General features: G+C 30.3%; 1 long non-coding RNA gene across 1 annotated transcript in view; it reads left to right on the top strand.

Annotated features, from left to right (window-relative positions):
• Positions 1 to 1,343: 1,343 nt before the first annotated feature.
• LOC106466665 overlaps positions 1,344 to 6,755 on the top strand; it is an 8,841-nt gene continuing 3,429 nt past the window's right edge. Inside the window, exons 1-2 of the long non-coding RNA XR_001291285.2 lie at positions 1,344 to 1,589; positions 3,817 to 3,969. This is a non-coding gene — a long non-coding RNA (uncharacterized LOC106466665). The remainder of the gene's footprint in view (positions 1,590 to 3,816; positions 3,970 to 6,755) is intronic.

Raw genomic sequence — 6,755 nt, 5'->3', positions numbered from 1 at the left:
GAGAGTTTCTTGAAACTTCAGCTTATGTTACAATACTAACACGCTACACTATCGTTTACGTACACACATATATTGTTGATTCTTACACTCGAAAATATTCTACAACTTTAGAAAATTGGCAAGAGTTTCGCAATACAGATTTAACAAAGAAGTTATGTACATTTCTAAATATAAATTTAATTTAAACAAACATCGATATTAAAATAAATATATAATAATAAATCGTCACAGATGAAACAAAGACGTCGTCTTTGTTGCACGTATTAATACGGTATTAATAATCCAAAGATTTTGGATTGCAAGGTTAAACCAGGTATGGCTTAGTTGTTAGCGTGCCAGACTGTGGATCCATATGGTTCGCATCTCATTGCCGAAAAAAAAGAAGAAATAAACGAAAAATTGTTGTCCATATTTATGAGGTACGGATGAGTTATGAAACTAACGGTCAATTATTCTATTAGATTAGAGAAATCCAAGAATTGGCGGTTGGTGCTATTGATATATTGCCTTCTATATATGCTATTCGTTCAAACTGGAGAAGGCTAGCGTAGCTTGCTTTGTGCAAATATCTGAAACAAAATAGACCAAATGATTAAAAAAACCTTCTTACACAACTCCCTCCTGCTCATATATTACCTTAACAAAATGCACCCCAGTGGCTCAGCAGCAATTCTGCAAGCTTACGACGCTAAAATTCTCATTTCGACACCCATGGTGAGAAAAGCACAGAGAACCCATTATATAGATTTGCGCTCTTAACAATAATAATCAACCAACTAACTTCAGCAAAACAAGTATATTTGGAAGGTTCGTAAACAAATATATCATCTAACATTTAGACTTTTTAGATAAAATAAGCAGAAATTGTATTTGCATAGTAACAATAAAAAATCTATAAAATTAATTGAATTTTCATAACTTAGTTAAAACTTTCAAATATATGAATACTACCCACCTCACAGCACTACAAGAATTAAGGAAACATCTTAAAATCGACAGTTTTTTAGTTTCAGATTAAAAGCAATACACACATAATTTCACTCAACCTTAAAGCACTAAAACGTATTATTTATAAAATAAAACATATAAACATTACAGTTTTCTCCAACTGAAAACATTGTTAAGTAAATAATGATAGAAACGATACATGAAATGATTCACGAGAAAATGTAGTTCCTATTCCTCAAAGCCAGTTATTCTGCATATGTATTTAGTTATTACATCATATTTTTTCATAATCAAAAGGTAGTTTCTTCTCTCAAATTTTTGTGCTCTCCTGATTTAATTTTTCAGATAGAAAAGTATTTTTTAAACACAGTTTTGCGCATTAATACAAATATGCAATATATAATTTTTCCCATAATCCTACTGGTGTTAAGGGAAGGTCATCAGGAAAGGCATAGTTATAGAGTAATACTTTATTGTTGAACAGGATTGTAAGATCTAAATACGATTACATTGCTTTAACGATATTTAGAATACCAGGCCAAATTTGGTGAAAAATGAATCTAGGAAGGTTTGCAGTTCTCGCACGAAACTTTACAACGTCCGCTTTACGTAGAAGCGGCCATGGAGGGATTCCTGGAGACGTAAGTGTGAAAATGGTGCATTCGTTTATATTATTAATATTATAGTAGTATCGAATAGGCTTAATTCTCATACTTTTGAAGCTGGTATTGTGGTATACTTTTTAAATGTAATTTATATTCGCCTACCCCATGATTCTGATACTGAAAACATATTCAAAATTACGTATATTCAACTAGAAAATCGTGTTATTTTTCATATTAATTTTTACTGAATTTGTTAGTATTAGTGGTACCGCTAGAACTAGTACTAATAGTAATAGTATTTGAACATATAAATTGATAATATTAAAACATTACAAATATTATTTTTTTTACAACAATGTAAAAGATAAGCAGTGGAAATATAGTTTAACATTTAGGCCATGATGTAGCTACTTCACAGCCTGATGAATTTCTTAAAAATTACTGTTCTACAAATTTTAAGAGTAAAAGTTAATTTTCTATGGATGGTGTCTGTAATTGAATTATAGTTTTTATAATAATAAATATCATGTATAAATGTGACTGCAGTATGCCTGTTAATATTGTTAATTTTTATTGAAATGTGAGATTCTTGTAATAACTGTAGCAGAGAAAGTATGAAATGGGGAAACATTAAATTATACTTAAATTTATAAAATTATATTATACAAACCTGCCAATATTAGAAAGAGCAGGCTGTGACATTTTTGCACAATTACAGTAACTGTTGGTTTGAATATTTTAAATGAACCATTAGGTAAATATATCACAATTTAGGTGTTTAATTAATTAAAGTAAATTTTAGTTTTTAGAGAACAAGATTAGAGTTACAGTACTAGACCTTCAACTTGATTCAAAAAGATCTGGTAATTCTCACAGTTATGCTTACATTATAGGATTTAGATTACAGGCTCTAAATTTGCCTTGGATGGCTGTACATAACAGGTTTGAACACTAGAAGGTTTGAAGACTTGGTTATTTTTCAGGTCCTGTAATTGTTTGGACTTGGCAAATAGAGTCAGTAATGTAAATGAGATTAACAGTTGAAATATAATTGAACATTTAAATTGTAGCTATGTCAAGTCCTAATGAATCACTTAGTTACTATTCCAAACATCTTAAAGTTGATTTTTAATGTATGGTGTGTGTACTCTGAGCTATACTCTTAGCTATACTTCTGTATGGCATCTAATCAAAATCTTTTTGAAAATCTAAGTACACTAAGTCCATACCCATAACATTGTCCATATAGCAAGAGTATCATTGGAAAATCAGATCAGTATGGCAACTGGTGAATACACGTTGGCTTTAATGTGGTCAGTATACTTGTCCTATAGTCATTTCAAGGTATTAGTTAGAACTTGATTTAGTAAAATCAGGCTATAAGTTCTCGGACACTTTTAAAAATTGCATACTAATCTTTATATATTAAAAATAATATATTATTTACTTGTTTTGTATTGTCAAATATTGATAATAAGCATACAAAATATCTTCTGTAGATCTCAAATGAGAATTCTTTTAAATTAAACTTGTTATATAAAACAAAAGAATAAGGTGGTATTATGAAAATTTTGATTTTATAATTTGAATTAAAGTTGCTATTCAAAACCCTTGATTGCAGTGGTAGCTTAAATAACTAGGCCTCTAAGCTGACTTGTGAGGAGGCACTATTACAGTGGACACTTTTTTTGTTGTTTTTTTAATAGCTGACTTGTTATAGAAAATATTGTAGTTTATGGACAAGAATAAATCTAAAAGCCCAGTTGACCTTGTTTTTATACTTAAAATAGATATTGAGTATTTCATGTTGTTTTTCCATTTTGATTGTATTTCTTTGACAGCTTTATTTTTCCAGTGGATTCTTGTTATTATGAGATATTTTGACTTAATGAAAAGTTACTCAAAATAATTAAACACTAGAATAAAGAGCAGCTACATTAGAAAATAGTTTGGCAGGGTAACGTACTGGAAATAAAATGTTTAAGTTCAGTAATTTTAAGGTATTTTCCAATTGAATTGATTATCAGCTTAATACAGCTCAAGAATCTGTTTGCTTATAATATTCAAAAATGCAATATTTTTCTACATAAATTGATATGCTTCTTGGTCAGATTAGTGTAAAAAGCTTAAGAGAAAACAATATGATGATTATGAATCCAACATACTTGTATAAGAACCTTAAGAGTTTTTTAAAAATTAAAATTAATTCTTGTACAATAAATCTTTAAGGTTTGCTAATGAAAACTATTCTATATTTATGTAGAATCTTCCATTTTCTATTGAGAACCGATACAAGCTGACAGTCCTTTTTGTACTGTTCTTTGGGAGTGGATTTGGTGCACCATTCTTGCTTCTAAGACATCAGCTGCTTAAGAAGTAAATTGTGATACATGATGTCACTGATACATCTGTGTATGTGAGTACAACTTGTGAAAGATTTTCTTATGTTTAAATTTTTAGTTGGGTGAAAGAGTGCTTTGGAAAATTAAAATCTGAATCTATTTAACATTGGTTATTCACTACTTTCAAATGCTAATATACAGCTTCATGTAAGTTTTATTGTTATAATAATTTCTTAATATAGACGATTGTTCATGATTTACAATACCTATTTTAATATTCAGTTACCTTTCCGTTGGACATACCTATGGTCTGCAACTTCACAGGTTGAAATTCCTAACTCTCATGAAGTGTGGTGATTTGCAAGTATAGATGATACATAGATGGATACTTACATTAGAGGACTTTATGATGTGAGGCATGAAATATTTTTTTATCATTTTAAAGAAAGGGACAGCTGTAGTGTTTAACTATGCGGTAGTGCTAGGGAAGATACAATCTCAGCAGGTAGAAATAGGCTACTTCATAACCAGTCTACAAAAGTGACTATGAGTCATTTCGCAACCTTCTTCTGGAGTCCATAGCTATAAAAAAAAAAAGAAGATTTGTAAAGAGCAGTTTGTGAAATGTGATAAGTGGAAATATGTTAAAATGATATGCAGACATATCTATCCTACCTGGTTTAGCAATAGAGATTTTAAACATTTTTTGGTTACTGAGCTTCCATGTGAAATGTGACAGTAGAAGTATGCTATTATGGTATGTGGGCATATCTTTCCTACCTAGCTTAGCGATAGAGAAAGAGATTTAAAAAATTGTTAAGTTATTTAGTTTCCATGCTGTAATGGTGGCAACACATGGTCTAGAAAGTTGGTAAGATCATCTTATTTCAGTTCCATTGTTTCTTTGTTCTCTGTATTAGGTAATGTCTATTCTACTCGGTAGTTTATAGCATCTAGGTTGAAGGAATTGGTACTGTAATATCCTTTGCTGGCTGATCATGGTGTTGACTAAATATAAGAGCCAACTATTGCTATTAGGGCACAAAGGTCATGAGGTGACACAGTCAACTGGGCAAAGAAGGCAAGTTTATTTGTTGAATTCAGGTGCACTGTCTTTAGCTAGTTTCTATTAGGATATCAAGTGAAGACTTCTCAATAACAGTGTTTAATTTTATAGAGATTAATTCTGAGGAAAGTTGTGGAGCTAAACAGCCTAGTAGAAAGGATTATCATTTCATATGCTCAGGTACACACGCATGTCTGTTTAGTTGTTGTAATAAAGTTTTTTTTTCACTTACTCAAATTAGACAAACAGTTATGTAAATGTATGCTAGTAGCACTGGTATACCATTTCTGTAATAGCATGTTCAATACTTGATGTCTAGTAGAAGACAGGCCATTATTGTACCCCATATGCAATTATTTTTCATAATGCTTCACTTTTTTTATATAATTACAGAATTTACAAAGATATCTAGAAATTTATTGACTAGGAAATCTGTGGGCCTTATGGCCCACATTTACAGGGCTGCTATAAAGCAAATTTAATGCTTCAACTACAGTTTTGCACTTTTTTCACTTTAATGATCATTTCCAATATAACACAAATTTAATTTCTCTAACTAAGTTACGAACAGTAATTAGTAGGCCTAATTATTTATGTGCTCAAATGTAAATCAATGGCAAATTTGGGATCTACTTTCAGAGAATCCCCATAAAAGTGTTCTTGAAATGCTCGGGTTCCCTAAGGGGTGGGGTGAAAAGTTTTACTTGTGCGCAAACCTCAGGACTGAGATTGTTTGTTTGGTATCATTTAGAAGTCAATGTGACCAGTGATTTAGGAGAAGTTATGTGGCACACACAGACACCGAATCTTATTATATATAAAGCTATTTGTAGAAGAAACTAACATATCCTCAGTGTTGTTTTTTTTTTGTTTTAATGTTTGATACATTAAATGGAATTTAGTGCTTCTAGATCAAACTAAAGGCTTGGAAATGTTTTTACACATTCTTTAGAAATTATTCCTAAAAAAATGTTTGTATTAAATAATTTTTGTTTGAAAACTACAGAAACTTGCTCATGTAACAAACATGAGGTAAGCTTAGTTAGATTTAGTTAGTATGGTAGGTGATGGCAAATTATTTTCCCATCAACTCAAACCTTTATTTTTGAGGTATTATTTTCAAGCTTATCAATTAAACAGTGCACATAAATAAAGTAACTTGTTATTTATTGAAAAGAAACCATTTATTAGATGTAAATTGATCTTGATAAATAATAATAATATAAAAAAACATTGCTAGCAAAAACGTTTCTAACTACCTTGATAAAGGTCATGGTGATATCATTGTGAAAGGTCATGTCCTAAGTTTTATCCATGTTTTTTATAGTTCATAGTTGTAAATGGTGATTACTGCAGTTGGCAAAATCAGTGTATGAAAATAAAATATGTTAATGAATTATCAACCATTAAAAAAAAAGAAAGAAATTCGAAGACTAAATGGGTGTATTTTTGTTGTTTTCAAAATCTTCTCACAAAAAATTTTGGAGATTCCACAATGTTGAAAATAACAAGAAACCCAAATCAAATTGTTATTTTTTTAAATAAGAAACTATATACTGTTTAGTAACTTTGTAAGTTTCATGCAATTTTGTTAACTATTTCCACTGTGAGTTGACAAAAAATTGAGGGATATCAGTGGCATCCATCCAGTTTGGAAAGGCTTAAGAGTCTACAGAAGTATGAACAACGTATTATTGTATTAGGTTGTCAAGAAATTAATGTTGCATTTGGGAACACTTTCATTAACCACCCCCTAAAAACGTACATCACGTACAATAATAGTTAAACGAACTG

This window comes from Limulus polyphemus, unplaced genomic scaffold (assembly GCF_000517525.1).
Source record: "Limulus polyphemus unplaced genomic scaffold, Limulus_polyphemus-2.1.2 Scaffold2336, whole genome shotgun sequence".
Lineage (NCBI taxonomy): Eukaryota > Metazoa > Arthropoda > Merostomata > Xiphosura > Limulidae > Limulus > Limulus polyphemus.
Note: the sequence above shows the minus strand (reverse complement) of the source record. Positions and strands in the feature narration are given on the sequence as shown.